The sequence below is a fragment of the Manacus candei genome, unplaced genomic scaffold (assembly GCF_025592945.1).
Source record: "Manacus candei isolate 608988 ecotype Guabito, Panama unplaced genomic scaffold, ASM2559294v1 h1tg000146l, whole genome shotgun sequence".
Taxonomy (NCBI): domain Eukaryota; kingdom Metazoa; phylum Chordata; class Aves; order Passeriformes; family Pipridae; genus Manacus; species Manacus candei.
The window spans coordinates 64,373-83,091 of NW_026138194.1; the positions used below are offsets into that span (position 1 = coordinate 64,373).

At 49.4% G+C, this 18,719-nt stretch overlaps 1 protein-coding gene across 1 annotated transcript in view; it reads right to left on the bottom strand.

Annotated features, from left to right (window-relative positions):
- Positions 1-375: 375 nt before the first annotated feature.
- Positions 376-18,719, bottom strand: part of LOC127462929 (plexin-A4-like) — a 221,722-nt gene continuing 203,378 nt past the window's right edge. The window contains exon 5 of the mRNA XM_051771857.1: positions 376-482. The gene's annotated coding sequence lies outside the window, so the exon portion shown is untranslated. The remainder of the gene's footprint in view (positions 483-18,719) is intronic.

An 18,719-nucleotide genomic window follows, 5' to 3' on the forward strand; every position in this document is an offset into this window, starting at 1 on the left:
ACTTTTCCATGTCTGTGGCAGATGCAGCCACAGTTTGAGTGGGGGTGGAGAGCAGTGTGGTACCAGCAGATGCAGCAGCAGCTCCTTGTCATGCAGCCAGCAGGACATGGACTGCACAAAGCAACGCTGGGGGTGGCTTCTGCCCTCTTAGTTCTCTGCCCCTGGTCCCTAAATATTGCATCAGTGTATAAATGCAGTGTTTTCTGAGCATGAAAAGCCATGAGGTCAACGACAGAGCACATCTTTGTAGGAACTGTGGTCACTGTCAGAACTTCACGTGCAGTCCTGACATCCACAGAATGATGGAGCCAAAAGCTTTCAAAGAGCCAAGGACTGGTGGAGTTTCTTACCTGCTTCTCAGACATGATGTAGAGGTGCTCGTGGTCCACTGAGAAGGCCATGTCCCTCAGGATGGGGCCAGTGTCCACCACCTGCACAATCTCGTACTCCAGGGTGTTCTTGGTGGTGCCGTCCACACGGATCTGAAAAACAAAAGCAGGGAGAAAACATGAGTATTTTTCCTCCTTCCACTGAAAATGTAGAATAATCATAGAATCACAGAATGGTTTGGGTTGGAAGACACCTTAAAGATCATCCAATTCCAACCCTCCTGCCATGGGCAGGGACACTTTCCACTAGACAAGGTTGCTCCAAGCCCCATCCAACCTGGCCTTGAACACTTCCAGGGATGGGGCAGCCAAAGCTCCTTTGGGCATCCTGTGCCAGGGCCTCCCCACTCTCACAGTAATATGTATATATTTATAATATATATACGTAATAATCATTGGAGAAATGCATTGTGGAGTAGGTTTTTTGTACAACGACCACTGTCATCACTAAGTGGACTTTTCCCTTCCTCCTCACTGAAAGGATAAAGCAGATTTAACCACCTCTGCTGGTTCCATCAGCACAAGAGCACTGGAGAACAATCCAGGGCCTGCTTGCTATTATCTGGCACTGTCACTGTGCTGCTGTCATTGCCTGGACAAATCTACCGCTCCGAAAATGATGGCACAAGGGAAGGATTTGTGGTGGTGATGAGTAAAAAGATAAAAAACACACAAGAGCCTGAAGGACTGACTCACTCAAATGCTACTCTGATAATATTATTGCTCCTCTTGCTAATGTTCCACGAGGCAATACATTATTGCAGAGTGTTCAATGCAACACAGGCTATTTCTCTTGTTGATTGCACATATCAGATATTGAAATCGGTCCTGCACGAATATGGCACCTTATGATTTCAGACACATCTCATAACGGGGTGTCACTTAGGAACATCAATAACTGGGATTATGAGGAGGAACAAGACATACAGTTCCCAGTCTATCCCTGACTGTGATCCAGTGAATACAGAAGAAAACACAGAAAACGACAGAGGTTTCTTTACCTGTCTAAAAACGATTTCTAGAGTTGGGTTCAAAAATCAGCTGGAGAAGGTTTGCAATCCCTTTTAATATATAACAATTCAGGATAAACTAGCTATTCACAGGAGTCCTTCTGGATCTTGTGAAGCTCTTTACAGCAGCAGACCCCACAGTCATGCATTTCAAGATGCATTTCCTTATATCCCTCACTATGTTTTCACTGTGTTGCCTTTCACTTTCTGAGAATCTTCTACCCTGTAGCAACACAAACATCACAGTGTCCTTTTCCAGAAGAAACAAAGTTGTAGTAGGTCTGCATCTTGCTCCACATTATGATCTCCATACCTTCCTGACCAAAGCTCCCCAGTCCCTGGTTTGCACTTGTGCAGTTTGGGAGTTGAGTGAAAAGCACCCTTCCCATCCAAAGGGAATAACAAAATGTGGAGAACTTATGGCACCAAGACCAGATCCCACTGTTCCCTGGCACAGTCCTTGAGCCTGTTCCTTCTGTATCAACCTTTCAGCCAAGAAACTGAGCCTGAATCGTCTTCTGTGTTAGAAAGTCAAAGAGAAAGGAAGAGAGGGAGTGGCAAAGCGTCTGGAAGGGCTGTATGAGCAAAGGGCAGCAAGGATTTGCCTTTCCTCAATCTACTCAGATGCTGTGGGACAACACAGAAATATGATTTCCCCAGGAAAGACAAGGAAAATGAAGAAGAAAGGAGTTAGAGGGGCTCCCTGTGCCAGCAAAGGTTGTGGAGGGTGCTCAGGGATGCTCAGATCCTACGTTCTATCCATGGACCTTCACAGAAGTGGGTGCACGTGCAGGCACTGGCTGTTGGGTTGGCCAAATGACACCAGAGGGTCTGCAGTTCATTTGTCATCTTGATGGATCTGGTGATGACAGCGACACATGTCTCAACATCCACACACAAAGAGGTCAGGGCCTGAAGCCCAACTCTGAACATCCCTTCCTCCCACTGGCTCTGGCTGCCTGGGAGGAAAGGGCTCGTTTCCGTGGTCCCTCATGGGTGAATTCAGCTCCTTCAAATCTTTCTTCTTGGAAGTGGACATGGATGTGAATCACCCATGAGGTCAAGGGCAAAGATGCCAACAGGCTCAGGGTGAGTCATTCCCCTTAGGATAGTCAGGATAAGGGAAGGAGAGGGAGAGGGCTGCAGGTTGAGAGCACAGGAGTCTCCCTGCTGGGGCTCTGCCCCGGGCAGCTCAAATACCCCCACAGCAGGAGCCTTTCCCATTTCCCTCTGAGGCTCTCCAGCTCCAAGTTCTCTCTATCAGGGAGCAGTCAGTGAGCTTTGTGTGCTGTCTCCTCTCTGCCTCTCCCCCAGTCCCTTGTGGCAGCTCATCTCTGTCAGAGCATCCTCACCCTCTGCTGATCCCTGTGCTAAACAAACCTCACATCTTCGCTGCTTTGACCTTGATTTTTCAGCATCATCGGGGTCAGATCTGCAGGCCACCAGATATGTAAGCAGGCAATTATCACCCCAGGGCTCAGTCACCGTCCTCAGCCTCTGCTGGGCCCCATTAGAGGGGAAAGAGCTGGGAGATGGAAGAGGCAAGGCTGGAGAAACAGCCGGCTGGAGTTAACAAACCATGGAGACAGGAGGCACAGCCCCCAGGGATCTCCCCCCTGCATTTGGTGCAGGTAAAAGATTGCAGAGGCTTCACACCAGGAACACAGAGCTCCTCGGAAGTGATTTAACAGTGATTGCCAGCCTAATTGCCTGAAAAGTCATTATTTTGCCGACGGGGAGGGAGGGAGGAAGGGAGGGAGGAACAGGGGTTCGTCCCACCATCCGTGTGCAAACACACACAAGTGAGCTCATGCACACACATGTGAGTGCAGAACCTCTCTCTCTAGTTAAAATTAGTAGCTAAAAGAAAAAGAAAATTGAGAAAAAGGCCAGAAAATCTGGCAGACATCAACCCACACCGCACAGACCGTGCAAGCCCTGAGCCGGCAATGAGGTGATTATGGGAGACTGCAGCCAGGAGTCTGGCCTTTAACTCAAATCTTTACCTGCCTTAAACTCTGTCTTTTTTATGTTGGACCCCAGGCATGGAGCCCAAAGGATCTCCAAGTTTCCAGCACATTCTTCACAGTCCTGAGCATCAGACAACACAACAACAGTTTCTCCTTAAGAGAGATTTATTCCTGGCTCCAAGGCTCCCACTAGAACCAGGGCAGCAAAAAGAAAATCAAAAGAAGAGTCTGTGATGGTGAAATGAGAAGATTCTCATCAGGTGATCATCACTAAAGTCGAGAACACAGACACAGTCTCTGCTTGGGAAGCTCCCCAAGTTCCCAATTGCAGGGAATTTGAAGCACACACCAGCCATTTGCTCTGTTCCTGCTCTTCTCTGCTGGCATCAGCCACAAGCCCCACATGGAGCTGGGTGCTGGGATGGATAGAGTTTGACTGAAATATAGGTGTTCTTATATTCAAGATGATCTTATTAGGCTGTGGGATGAGAGCCTGACTGACAGTCCAGTTGGGATTGCTCCTTGAAAGAACCTGTGAACCACGAGCACCTCTGCAAGGCAAGAGGGAGGGGAGCAAGAAGCGATGGAGGGGCTCCAGGACCACAAACAAATCTCAAAATGCTCAGTCTGATCCAACCTCCACTACCAGCTGCGTGCACACTGATCCACAAACACCCTCGTCACCTCCACCACAGGATCATCCACCTGCTCCCGCTGCCCAAACATCTGTCTTGGCTCCTTGGACCCCAAGCTGCTCAACTCAGCCCCCCGAGCTGCCCTGCCCTCATTTAACCCAATGCACATGTGGGAGCTCCCAGGGACCAGCACTAATCTTGCTTCCTGGAAGGCTCCGCTCGCCGGGCTCGGCTCTGCAAAGCCAGCTGCTATTAAAACATCAGCATGATGCTTCCCGAAGGTCAGCTACCAGGGGACCCATTCTGGCAGCTGTTTGTTTGTTTGTCTGAACATTATCTAGGCCTGGGCTGTTTATTTACATCCATTGAAGTATCAGACAATAAATATCCTCTCCCAGTAGCAAACAGATGCTTGCACTCGAATGTTCTGGCGAGCGCTGACTTCAAAACGATCCCCTTAATGAGCAAACAACACTATTAATCTTTAAAGACACAGGCTCTGGCCTTCTCTGAGCTCCCATACTGGCCATGGCTAGACCCACAGGCATCCTGGCAAGCAGCCCGTGGGTCTGGGAGATGAAAGAAGGTGGAAGATACCTTCTATCACTCGACTGGCACTTTTCAGCATTATCTGGGTCTCCCCAGCTGCTGAGGGATCCGTGGGAGGGTGATGCTTGAGCACAGTTTCCCCATCAGGTTGGTGACAGATGCCTCAATGACACTTCTAAGAAGGAGATGGGGTTTGGAGGTTGGGATCATATAGTTGTTGAAGAGAGGGACACAATACCCCGCTCCAAATCATGAGGGTGGACTCAAAATGGTCAGAGAAAGAGCAGTGGGGTTGGAGGACAAAGAAGGAATTGGTGGTAGCAAGAACTTCGTGCCTTTGCTGGAAGATAAACCATGATTAGGGCAAAAAGAAAATATCTTTAAGCTGACCAGAGCCACAGAAACACCTACCTCCCAGACTGGAACATCAATCCTCTCCTATGATCTGACAGGAACATGTACCTCTGCTATCATATTATTCCTCCCTGTAATGGGGCACTTCCTGCTAAAAATCCATCCACATCAAATGTACTTCAGGAGCTTTACTTCAGACCTGTCAAAGCCTGACCCTATTGACTGAATCGATGTTTGGAGCACGTTAACATCATCCAGTTTTGGTTTAATCAAGAAAAAGGCACTGGCACAGGTTGCTCAGAGGGATTTTATACACCCCATCCCTGGAAGTGTTCAAGGGCAGATTGGATAGGGCTTGGAGCAGCCTGGGCTAGTGTCCCTTCAAAATTATCTTCAGACTCACTTCAGAAACACATCCCTAAACCCAAACTCCTGCTACTACCTCACTTCTATTTTATTGTCTGAGCAGCTTGCACTGCTCTCTGGCAGCAAAAAAACTGGATCATTCCCACTGTGCCAGCTGGGCTCAGCTGTTTCCTACTCCGCTAAAACCACCACCTCCTTCCCAGACCATCATTCCTGGCCCACCAGAGTCAACACAAGACCCCCTTCAATTAACATCTCTGTATAAAGCCCTTGAAAACCATGCAGGGTTGTCAAGAGCGTGGCTGGGAGCAGGATCTCGATGCCCAGCTGGGCAGGGCAGCAGGAGCAGACGCCGGGTGGATGATGGTCATTACAAATAATTAAATGAATAACTAAGCAGAAGAGGAACTTGGTGAACCATGGCCAACCCTTCCCTCCCCACCACTCTGCCTTTGTGCAGCGTCAGCAGCCTCTGGGCTGATGAAGTTAAAAGGGAATTCATCATCTCCTGCCCCAGCGCTTCCAGCCGGTGCTCCAGCAGCTCCAGCTCGAGGCGTGCTGGTGGTTTATTTTGGCCATGAAATTGCCCCAGTTCCCAAAGGAGGCGATTAAATGGCTGCCAGGAATATTGCAAGGGTGGTTTTCCAAGGAAAAATCTTTCGGGTCACTGAATCAAGCCCTGCTTCCTCTGCCTGGGTGCAAGGGAGCAGCCACAGCTGTGGCATCACCTTGGAGAGGAGGAAAAATGTTTTGGGGTAAGGAGAGCCAGACCTGGGAGGACAAGCTTTGCCCTTCCTATGCCCTGAGGCATCTTTCCTTTGTCATCCCTGCCTATGCTTCCTACAGGGCATCTCCCTGAAATCCCCGTCATTATTCCTCACTATTGGATTAAGGACCTACAAACAGCATTTCCAGGAGCTCCAAGCAGCCCTGGAGTCCAGCACATCAGTCCAGGGTGCTCTGAGCAGTGCCCAGCCCCAGCCTTACGACTGCACAGGGGCTGCTAATACCTCATTGCTTTTCCAATATCGGTTCCTCCCTGGTTTATGAACTTAATGTTCCCCAGTGGACACTGGGACTGCTGGCTGCTGTTCCTGGCATAGAGAAGGGGCAAAGACACAGCAGGAGGTGCATGATCTAATGTCAGGCTGTTATGATGATCATCTATTCCTGCTTTCCCATTGATCCGGGTTCCATGCTGTAGTTCTATCGATCAAAGACGGGGAAGGGCTGGTGACACTCCATGTTCCTCCCATTTGCCTCTGCTTTCTAGTAAAATAATCTGTTCTAATTTGCCTAAAGCCCATTAACAGGAGATCAATTCCTAATAAAACATGGCATTTCAATAGCCCTGTCCATCTACCGATCCAGAAGGCCTTTAGAAACGCTAATTGAAAAAGCAAGGGGTGAGGTGTCTTTAACTTGTGCCTAATAGTCAGAGCCAGCAGCTCTCTCTCTCTCTCTGCTCTTGGACAGGTGTTGGAAAGTGCTGCTTGCATGGACAATGCCAGCTCGTCCAAGTACAGATCTCAGAGCACCTTCAACCATGTGGAGAGCAGTAGCCTGGAAAACCAGGTGTTTAGTGTTCTTTACACTCATGGTTTCAGTGCTGTCCAGACCTCAGTGTGTCATGACATAGAATGCTTTGGGTTGGAAGGGAGCTTAAAGATCATCCAGTTCCACCCCTGCCATGGGCAGGACACTTTCCACTATCCCAGGTTGCTCCAAGCCCCATCCAACCTGGCCTTGGACACTTCCAGGGATCCAGGGGCAGCCACAGCTTCTCTGGGCAACCTGTGCCAGGGCCTCCCCACCCTGACAGGGAAGAATTTCTTCCTAATATCTAATCTAAATCTCTCCTCTTTTATATTAAAGGCTTCCTCCTTGTTCTATTAGCATCTACCCACGTAAAAGTTGCCCTCCCAATCTGTAGATACAGTTGATCACACACATCTGTTCCACACAAAGCAGGATGGCTTTGCAATCCCTTTGGGTTCCTGATTTATATTTCTTCTGTCCAGATCTAAATGATAGATTCAAGGAATCATACAATCACTGAGGTTGGAAAAGGCCTCCAAGATCATAGAGTCCAATCTTTGACTGAACAAATCTTGTTGTTGGTGAGCAAGTAGGACTTATTTGCTACAGCAACAGCCAAGGAGGATGGTTCTTTTCCGTCCACACAGTTCCCAGGGCTTTTTGTCCCAGCAGCAAACACAGGAAGTTTCAAGAAAACAGCTTTCCTAGAATAACTGCAGCCATTTAATCCCTGTCATCTGCAGGCATTGCACTGTAATCCTCCCCCCTCACACCCTCAGCTGGGTCCTGGCAGGGACACGGTGGCTGTGCTGGGCAGGGGCACAGGGTCTAATCCCTGCAGAGGAGTCACCCACTGACCTCATGTAATCCAGCCAGGCTGAAAAACTGGGTCAAACAGAGATGTGCCTGAGTACTAGGGAGATGATTACCCTTGCACAGCAGAGGAGGGTTCCTCTTGCTTCAGAAGGCCCAGGAGAAACACGGGACAAGATGCTGATGGGCATCTGGTTTCTTTTCGAGGGAGATGTGGGTCACCATGCCTTGACACGGCTACTGCATGCTCCAGTCTCATGATGGGTCAGTCTCACAACAGGTCAAGCACACTGGGATACACTGGAATTGTAGAATGACAGAAGGGTTTGGCTTGAAAGGAACCTTAAACACCATCTCATTCCAAACCCTCTGCCATGGACAGGGACACCTCACACTAAACCATATTGCTCCGAGCCCCATCCAACCTGGCCTTGAACTATTCCAGGGATGGGGCACCCACAGCTTCTCTGGGCAAGCTGTGCCAAGGTCTCACCACCCTCACTGTCAAGAATTCCTTCCTAATATCAAATCTAGATCTATCCTCTGTCAGCTGAAAGGCATTGAAATCCTGCTTTGGGCCAGAGGGTTCTTCAAGCCAGAAGACAAATTCCTAACTGACAGAGGTCCCCTTTTTTCCACAGCCCACAGCACATGGCTACTGTGCCATCTCACAGTGGTTCCCGAAATCCCCAATAACATTTACAGGAAGAGATCCTCCTGGCTGCAGTGAAATTATGATTTAAATTGGACAGAAATAAAAGACCGACCTTTCATTTTGAGTTTGGACATCACCTAACACAGAGGGTTTATGACTGCTGCTCCCAGCACCATAAAAATAATAATTACAGCTTGAAGTGTGTCCAGTTAGGCTGTCTCTGAACTGCAGGGCTCATCCCAGTGAAACAGTTACAGAGCTGGAAAGAGTGAGAAAGAGGAGATGACCAGGTCCTCCTTCTCCCTCACCAGGGAGAGCGTGTCAGGTACGTGCAGCTTTCACATTCATGAGCCAATTGACAGATGACATCATTTTTGAGAGCATGGTTTACACACGCTCCCCTGGCGCTCCCTGATTGATAAATTAGACACTCATGAGCCATGTGCTAATCAATGCAAATCATTAGTTTGTAACAACACAAGGCAAGCTCGGCAGAGCTCATTTTTCAAGGTAATGGCCTGCCAAGAGATCAGTGTTCAGCAACGAGCCCTGCCAGGCAATCCATTAACAGGCTGCTGGCACTCACCTATGGCACAGGGCTGAGGTCTTGCTGTCCACTCCCCAAAAAGGACTGGTCTGTGCTGCTCAGTGCAGGAGTCAGAGCCCTGAACCTGCAATTCCTCCTCCTTCCTCTCCACGAGGCATCCCAGCCCCTGGCTCTGCTGACAGTGGCCACCCTAGACCCGGACATTTGAAGTGCTTGTGCTCTTGTAGTCCCTGAACACTTATCCCAACTCTGAAACCTAAAATAAAACTCATTTGAGTCTGAAATACTGTGCTTTGTCCTCTACTGGTGGAAAATGAGGGAGGGTTCTCAAGGCATTGAGTTGTAGGTCTGTCCTAGGAAATTCCATGCTGGCATCTCTAAGGCTTGAGGTCATCAGGCTGTGTTTGGCCAAAGGAAGAGGTCATTTGAACCCTCTAGATGCCAGATTTACTATCCAAATTTTGGCTTCAGGCTATTACAAGAGCTGTCAGCTGAGCAGGTGCTTCGGGAGAATGAAATGACATCAGGGAAAAACCTGCCCCCACCGACCATTCTGCTGGAGCAAAGGGAAAACAGGAGAGTGGGACAACTCTGCTCCTTCCCCACAGGAGCCCGTACAGCCTCTGTGTCCGCTTCCCAAGTTCCACAGGATTTCAATCCCACGGACAACAGAGCAGCCTCTTCATCCAGGGGTCACTTTATCAGGCACATATCCAACCACAAGTGCTCTGCAGAGCAACTCCAGCTCCTTCATGGAGAATAAAGATTCTCATCTGACATTCCCAGAGGTAAAGTTCAGCACTCACAGAGTGAGTGCAGCACTCCTGCTGCTAAATGCTCATATTTATGATCCCAGTGGATAATCTCAAAGGTCATCCTAGTGCCACTCCAGCACTTTTGTTTCTCTTAAACTGGTGGAATTTCGTTTCCATGGCCAACATTTTGGGAACTTGCTACCTTTTATATATTTACCCTGTTACTGCCACCGGTCCTGATTCTTCATGAGCAGATAGGAAATGGATGCTTTGAGTCACAGTGGTTCTGACTGAGATTAAGGGATCAACAATGAAAAAAAGGATGGAAATTAAATTTTTACATACAAGAATGTGAGTGTCAGCTCTTGAGGTACAGAACCCAAAATGCTCCCCAAACTCTGGTCAGCTCTAAAGCAGGGGTCAAACTGTAGAGAAAAATAATTCAGACAAGCAGCAACACCAGAAAGACTCAGAGCCCTGCATGGTTTTGGTTCAGAAATACCCAGAAGTGCAGAGTGTGTGTGAATGGGACTGACCAGAGACAAAGATCTCAACACAGTCGGCCTGGAGTCCAAATCCCTGTGTGGGATGGCTCAGAAACTGAGGTAGGGAGTAATATGGGATGGAATGAAGACAGATGGATCGCAACATGGGCTGGATCATGAACACAAGTCCTTTATAAGTGCCTGTTCATAACAGAGGGACCAGATTCCTCGCCAGGATGAGCTCATCCCGCCGCGTCGGGAACGCGGTGACCCCGAGGGTTGGGAGTCCTGGGCAGGGGGGTGCAGAGCAGCACCACAAAGGGCCCTTTGACTGTGGCCAGACGGGGTGAGCTTTGAGACACCCACGGGTCCTCACGACACTTTGGCACTTGAGAGGGAGCCAGATGCCCTTTGGCAGTGAAATGTGTGTGGAGATCCGGGCACCGGCATGGACACGTGGGCAGCACAGCACACGTCAGCACAGCAGCGGGAAAGGGGGTGGGAATATTCCAGCAGGAAAAGCAGGGGGTGTGGAGACACCCAGCAACCCTTGCACACACCAGGCTCACCTGCCTGGATTGAGGATTCAGTCATCAATGGATCACGGGGTCTCCATCACGACCGAGGGGTGATGTAAAGATGAACACGCATAAAATCACAGAATCATGAAGTGTTTGGGTTGGAAGGGACCTTTAAAGGTCATTTAGTTCAACCTCCCCACAATGAGTAGGGGCATTTCAACTAGATGAGGTTGCTCAGAGCCCTGTCCAACCCGGGCTTGAATGTTTCCAGGGGTGGGGCAGCCACAACCTTTCTGGGCAACCTGTGCCAGTGATTCACCACTCTCATTGTAAAAAAATTCTTTACAGCTAATCTAAATGGACCCTCCTCAGTATAAAACCATCACAAAAAATGTCCTCATATTTAATCTAAATGGACCCTGTAAAACCATCACCCCCTGTCCCATTGCAACAGGCCCTGCTAAAACATTCACACCCGGCAGAGCATGGGGTGGGAACACACGTGGAGAGCAGAGGAATCCCTTCAAAAGGATCTGCTCCCTGCAGCAGATAACACAGGGAATCTGATCCCAACAGGGGCATTTACACACCTCGGCTGGAGCAGTGCCCTCTGCAGCTCCAGGCATCAGCGAGGGCAACGAACTCAATCACAGCCTGTCACATCCAATCTTGGAGATAGGCCAACACATCTGCAATTTCCCTTTGCAGCATAACAGAGGCAAAGTAAAGCTCCTGCTTTGCTGAGGATTTGGGCATTTTCGCCACTTTCTTTAAAAAAAAAAAAAAAAAGGGCAGCGAATCAAAAAATCGTATCCCAGAGATTGTATTACTGGTCGAAGTGAGATTGGCTGCTCTTGTACTGATATTTGTGTCAGGTGCTGGTGCTAAATGACTGCAGAGGTGCAGAGAGTGATGGGCTGTGAGTGCACCACCGAAAAGAGAAATCTGGGACCCAGAGCTCCTTCCTCACTCCCCTGCTAAGAACTGTGGGGTCTGGGCGGGTTTGAGTGGAGCACTGGGTTGGCAGCAATTCCTGTCAGCAAAGTGGGGACAGGTTATCTCCAAGGGGAACGTGAAAGAAAAGCTCTCCAAGGGAATCAGCCAGCCCAGACTCTCTCCTCAGTCCCTTTTGTCACTTGACATCCCTGGGGCTAAGGTTGAGATAATGAGGTCCCACATATCTCTGGGCCCCAGCCCCACTGACAGAGCTGTGCTCTGCAAAGGTTATTGTAATTCAGTCGCTGATTCTTTCAGCTCCTGGGCTTCTCAATGCCAAGGTGACCTATTAAGAACTTAATATCAGATAAAAAACCATCCCTTGAAGCTTTTTTTTAACCTTCATAATCTATGTTTATCCACAGAAAATAATAGGAGGAGAGAAAAAGAGAAAGCGAATGCTTATCTTCCAATATTGCCTCAGATAAAAGGGAAGTGCCATCTGGGGACAAAACCTCAAGTTTGACCTTTCTCCCCTATCATGCAAACAGCCAGAAAACTGATCCAGCACTGAAACAGTGGATGAGGCCTCTTCCATTCCCCTCCCATAGATCGATCCTCCTCTGAAAGGTGGTCCCAGCAAGTCCCACCTCTTCCATCAGCCAACTTCCATCAAGACCAAATCCCTCAGCAGCCCTCTCTGCTCAGCTGGGTCTCACTGAGGCCTTTGGATTCCTCTCATCTCCCATCAGTCAGGCTCTGCTTAATGACCCAAAGATGTCTCTCATTGTTTTTTTTTTCTTCCAAGAACACCAGACAATTCGCTGGTTCTCTCCAATACAGACTCATAGAATGATTTGGGTTGGAAGTGACCTTAGAGATCATCTCATTCCAACCCTGCTGCTGTGTGCAGGGACACCTTCCCTAGAGGGATTGAAAAGATGTGGCACTCAGGGATATGGTTCAGTGGTGGTCTTGGTAGTCCTGGACTTGATGATTTGGAGGTCTTTTCCAACCTTAACAGCTCTATTATTCTATGATTTTAATTATTACCTCCAATAGCATAAGAATGGCACACATCTCTAGACCCTTAATCACAGGGGCCCTTTGTACATCAATCAGAATTATCGAAATGTGTATTCAAACCCTTTGATTGAATTATCCAAAAGTAATTCAAATGAATTTAAAAATAACAGCGTGGCAGGCACATTTTTAATGCCAGTAAATCACCAACCAGGGCCATCAGAGTGAAGTCCCCATTCACAGAGAGACAAAAGGAGGGAATGCAGAGGGTGAGGATGGCAGGGAGTGATTTCCTCACAGCCAAGCACACCCCAGCATCTGCAGAGCATCAGCCCAGGTCTGTAGGAGAGAAGCTGATCACCCCATGGAGGAAACAGAGCCCTCCATGTACACTTAAAAGGATTAGGAGGTCTGCTGGGAATGCCCTAAGGAGTTGTATGGCACAGAGGGCAAGGCACAAGGCATGTTCAAGGGAGAATTAAGAGAGCCAGAGGGATTTAGGAGGTGAGTGCTGACATATTATTCCATTTAGGCAGAGGTAGGGGACTCCTGGGAGAGGAGAAAGGCTGCCTGAGCCATGTAGTTTGGCTGCCAAGCTGGGAATCATATCCTGGATCAAGCTGTTGGAGAGTTTAAGCTGCCTCATCAAAGGGGTTAGAATGGGGTTCATGAGCTTAACACAACCTTACAGCACTGATCCAGCCAGAACTTCTGGTCCATAGGAACTGCAGGGGAAATATGAAATGCAGGGAAAATCAGAAGGTAGAGGGTCTGGAAAAGCTGAGCATGAAAGGGAGGGACCCTGAGAGACCATGTCTAGGGATGCTTTAGCTGAACCAAATGATGGACAAGGACCACAGCCCAGCAGGGCAGTCAGAGCAGAGCTGAGGGTCACTGTCCTCCCAACAGGACCAGCTTTCAGACCTGCAGCTCCCTTTGGGCCTCACATCTTCCCCAAAACTCTTTATTTACATTTGTAAGGACCAGAGCAATGTCCTGCCTGAGACAAGACATCTGTTGCTTTTCTGGTTCAGGAGATGGAGATGCCTGAGCTCTAAAAGTAGCATCCCATGAGTTCCAGGACTCCTCCATCCTCTAAAGGTCCGTGGTTTGCTATTTACCTGTACAGCTCATCATCTTTGTGTAAGTAATTTATACCTGGCCACGTATCTGTGGAGACCAATAAAAAAATCCTGCCTGAAAACTTCTGGGGACAAAGTGCAAGTGGTTCCTCTCAGAGTAGATACCATGCCCCAGGCAATGGTGCTGAGTTGTGTGCTTGGACAGCAGATTTTGGGGAAAGGCCATGACTACTTCCTTAAGATGCTCATGGCACTGCTCTGTTTGAGGTCCCAGGGGTGCCCAAAAAGGATCTTTTCCCATTATCCCGAACATGTCAATCAAGGCAGAGAGCCCGCAGCAAGCTCAGCTGCACCTTTGGGGACGGAAAGGTGATGGAAGAACAGGCTGGGCATGATGTCCTGTCTCCATAGCCATCACCTGTTCCCCGTGGGTCAGGGAGGGACAGCAAGAGCGTGTTGCTCGCAGGAGCAGAGGGATCACTTTCCTCTGGGACCTCGGGGTAACCCAGGCAATGAAACTCTACCCAAAGCCCTTTTGACATCAGGTCGTGGCTCGAGACAAAGCAAGGTCAGGAGTTCAGCATCAATACAGCAAGTGCCAGTCAGGACACAAAAGCTCAGGGATCAGATGTACCTGCCAAGGGCTGCTTGGGAGGGAGGGCATTGAGGCTCATAATTACTCCTCCTTTCATTTGTGCTGCCCTTCCCCTCGGTTCACACGGGCTCTCCTGGCTTTGTCCTTGCACGGGGTGACTGTGAGCAGGGTCCCAGCCAAGGCACCCCCTCCTCAGCCACACCAAAAAGGGGGTGGCACAGTAACTGGATGATGAGGGTGTCAAAGATTAACCCCCCCCCCCCGTTTGCTGAAGGCTTCGGCAGAATCACCCCTAAGAGCAACCAGTAATTTCTGTGGTCTGCTCCAGCTTTGTGCTGGAGTAAATCACAGAATGGCTTGGGTTGGCAGGATCTTAAAGACCATCCAGTTCCAACCCCCTGCCATGGGCAGGGACACCTTCCACTAGACCAGGTTGCTCCAACCTGGCCTTGGACACTCCCAGGAATGGGACAGCCACAGCTTCTCTGGGCAACCTGTACCAGGGCCTCACCACCCTCACAGTCCAGAATTTCTTCCTACCATCTAATTTAAATCCACTCTCCTTCAGCTTAAAGCCATTCTCCTTTGTTCTGTCCCTCCAGGCCCTTGTCCCAAGTCCCTCTCCAGCTCTCTTGGAGCCCCTTTAGGGATTGAAAGGGGCTCTAAATCTCCCTTAAGACTTCACTCCTCCAGGCTGGGCACTCCCAGCTCTCCCAGCTTGTCAACAAGGTTATCACAGATTTACACACCAATAGCAGCACGGACTCCAGAAGAACTAATGTGGACTGGTGACCACAGCTGAAAAAAGAGGACCTCAAACCTCCAAAGTAGGAGTAACTCCTTTTCCTTGGACAGATTGAGTTAGTGCTGATGTTTCATATTCTCAACATTTGGGGTATTATTTAGTGAAATCCCAAGTCAAGGACCTATAATGTGGAAAACCCCGTGTATTTTGAGGTACACAATGATCTTCACCCAAACAACAGCTCGAAACACTGGCAATGTTGAGGATTTGTTTGAAAAACAGACCTTTACTGGAATTGCCGTTTGCTCCCTCTTTCCCAAAGCCTGATCTCATTTTTAGGTAAAGCTTTCATGTTTCCAGGACTTTGTTGTGGTGAAATTAGATCAGTTCCATGAAACTGAAACAAAGCACAGCAACCCCAGGTTTGGAGATCGTCACACTCCCTTGAGGATGCTTCACAGAGCCCTTGGGAAAACAGACTGGCAAGTGCCTGGAGCTCTCTTGTTTTATTCCCTCTCTCCAGATCTGCCTCATAGGACAGAAAGGGAGGGGGAAAAGGCTTTTTAATAGTTATTTAACCAACCCTTAACAGGTTGCATCAAAGATTTTCTTGGTCCACAGGAGATGGAGAAAAAGGTGGAAGAGGCGAGAGGCTCTGCCTGAACATCCAGCACAAAAGGAGGGGGAAGGAGAAGGGGTCGGGGATGGGCTGCCAATTATTTTTGGTAACTCCTAACCCAAAATGCTCCTTTTTTGGCAGAAGCTTCTCCACGTGTGCAGCAGATGGCGCAGCTGCAGTAGCTGTCCCGCGGCCACCCACTGTCCCCACTGTCCCCACGCCAGCCCAGGGCCCGTCCCAAAGCACATCCCTCTCTAGCTGGGGCTCTAATCCTACCCTTTTTTGGCTGAGCCCTGCACTGGGCAGCCCCCAGCACTGGGTTTTAGCACTCTCTGAGTAGTTTACAGGGATGAAAGCGGGTCACCAGCTGTCCCAAAGAGGGGGGACAGTCCACAAGGGATGCAGGAGGCACAACTCCATCATACAGAGATGGATGCGCCATAAAACCCCATAAAATCGGTGCCCCCTGGGACACTGGCACCATTCACAGCCCTGAGCTCAGCCTGAGCCCTCCAGCCCTCCCTGGGATGTTTAAAACAGGGTGAGACAAAGGACAAGCTACAAAACAGGCCGTGGGGAGCAATCCTGCAGTGGCTCAGGTGCTTCATTTCCATACTAGGAGGGAAGAGCCACATCCAGAGCGCAGGGTGATGCCAGTCTGGGGGATGGAGCCCAGAGCCCAACCAGCTGCCCCAGGAGCCAGAAGCCAACCCCCTCCCACTGCCTTCACTCTTCTGCATTCATGGGAGAAGACTGGAGCTTCTCATCATGGAATGGTTCCCACTGGACTCCTATTTCTGTCCGGGAATGACAGAGGAAGGCAGTGTGAAGCCTTTATTTTTGGGACTCCAGGCTATCTTTGAGGGCTTTGTTGTTTAAAGGGACATGCCTGCTCCCTTCATGACAATCAGCTGCTTCTTCTCTCATCTTCAAAGGCTGAAGCTAAAACTCATCACGCTGCCAATTTTATCCCGGGCCATCGACTCCCCCCACCCCTTTGGTGTTGAGGGGAAGGGCATGATCCTTATTTCTTTCTCTTTCTCTCCTCTCTCTTGGAGGAGGACTAGATGGTCACTTCTAAAAGGGAGAAATCTCTGTTTGTACACAGATCCTTTGGCAGTTGGGAAGGAAAACACCGAGGGGAAAATATTATTCTGTGTGGAAACATCTTGGCTGTTGTTGGCAAACTACAAGAGGAGAGACAAGGGGGGCAGGAAAGAGAAAGAGTTAAAGAAGTTTTTTTGGTGAGGAAGTGGCCATGTGCTTTATCTTTGTCGACAGTTGCCTTTTCCCACTCATCCCCCAAACTGGGAGCTCCTCAAAGCTTCCTGCCCTTGGCCCATGGCCTTGGGAGCAGAGTGGAGGCAGCTACGAGCAGGCTGCCAGCCAGCCAGCTGCCACTTTTGTCCCTGTGGCAGCACTAAAAGCACAGCTGGGAAACGTCTGGGAGGGGGTTGTTCCCCCTTTTTTTTTTTCTTTTCTTTTTTATTCCTAGAACAGTCACTTTTTTCTTTTTCCTGGAAGCACATTTTTCAAACCCAGATTTGCCCAACCCTCCTGTGAAAGTCGCTGCATTTCTTCCCGACAGCCACAGGGTGTCAGCAGCTCTATGGAGTGGGGTTCCTATAGGAATCCCAATTCCCAGAGATGTCCCAGAGCTGGAGCAGTGCTTTGGGAAGGGTCTCATCCTGCCCTGTACTCCCATCAGATATTCCAGTGGGCAAAGGAGAGCCTTGTCCCACAGGCTGCTGCCCAGGATTTGCTCCAAGACCTCAGCACAGAAGGTTTTGGGGATTTTAGGACTAGTGATGTCAGTTCTTCACCAATGGAGAAATGATCCCAAATAATCCAAAATGACCCATGGTGACATGTCCTGACCCAGGAGGGCTTTGAGGGGGGAACTGGAGGTCTGGAAGGGGGAAAAAATCCAAAGGTGACAGGGGTGACAAAAAGATGGGCTAAATTCCCAAATTCCTGTGTTTCTGAACATCTGAAACAAACTCCTGGGAAATATTATTCAGAAGACTTCAGTGGGATTGGGGCAGCCAAGTAAGACCCCAGACATTACCTTGATGGCCTCATTAGTGCATGGGTTGGATGTTCCTAATCAGGAATAAGGAGTTCTGCCATGTCCCGCCTGGGAGTTAAAAGACATCTTTTGCCTTTCCAGCTTCACTCAGTAAGGGAAGCAGAGGGAAAAGCCCCAAGCCCACAGGTAGAACCAGTGTTGTGGTTTAGCCATAATCCCTGGTGTCTGAGGAGCACAGGGCTTCTAGTCCTGTGCCAGTCCCACAGTGCCCTTTCCTGTCACTCATCCTGTTTTGTGTCCCGTCTGTAAAACGGGAACAGTGAAATCTCAGAATCACAGAACCGACGAGGTTGGAAAAGCCCTCTGAGGTCATTGAGCCCAACCTTTCACCCAACACCACCCTGTCACCCAGCCCATGGCACTGATGCCACGACCAGTCTGCCCTTAAACACCTCCAGGGACGGTGACTCCACCCCCTCCCTGGCCAGCCTTTCAAAGCCTGAGCAGCACAGGGAAGGAGCTGCTTTGAGGATGGAGAAACATGGCAGAAACCCTTCAAATTCCACGTTTTCCACAACCACGTCCCGTCTACTCCCCAGAGCACGACAAAACAAGGTGCCACTTGCAGTAACCCAGCTCAAAGCGGGATATTTTGGATGCAAAAAGGGGCAAACTAAACCAACCTAAAAGAAATGGATGAGGAACGAGCAGCCTGGCTCTGTCTGGCTCCAGAGGCCTCTCGCTGTCACCAGTCACCTGTGTGCCCTCCAGGCATCCACTAAACGTGGGATTCATCATGTTTAACATGGTCTTCCTGAAAATTAGACATCTCTCCTAATGAGTCAGGCGGGTTTCCCCTGGAGTCGATGGGAAGAGACAGGTTTCACCATGGGCAGATTTGTGCCATCCTAAATAGGTGTCACAGGCAGATGGAGTGAATTGCTTTCTGGAGGTGCCAGTCTCTCTCCATTATCTATAAAAGGCAGCTCATTTCGATTCAGTACTGATGACCAGCATTAGGGGAGACCAATTTCAGCCTGAGTGACTGTCTGGCATCTCTCACAGATGGGCCATCCACCCTTTCCTTGCTGTCCATGTGGGA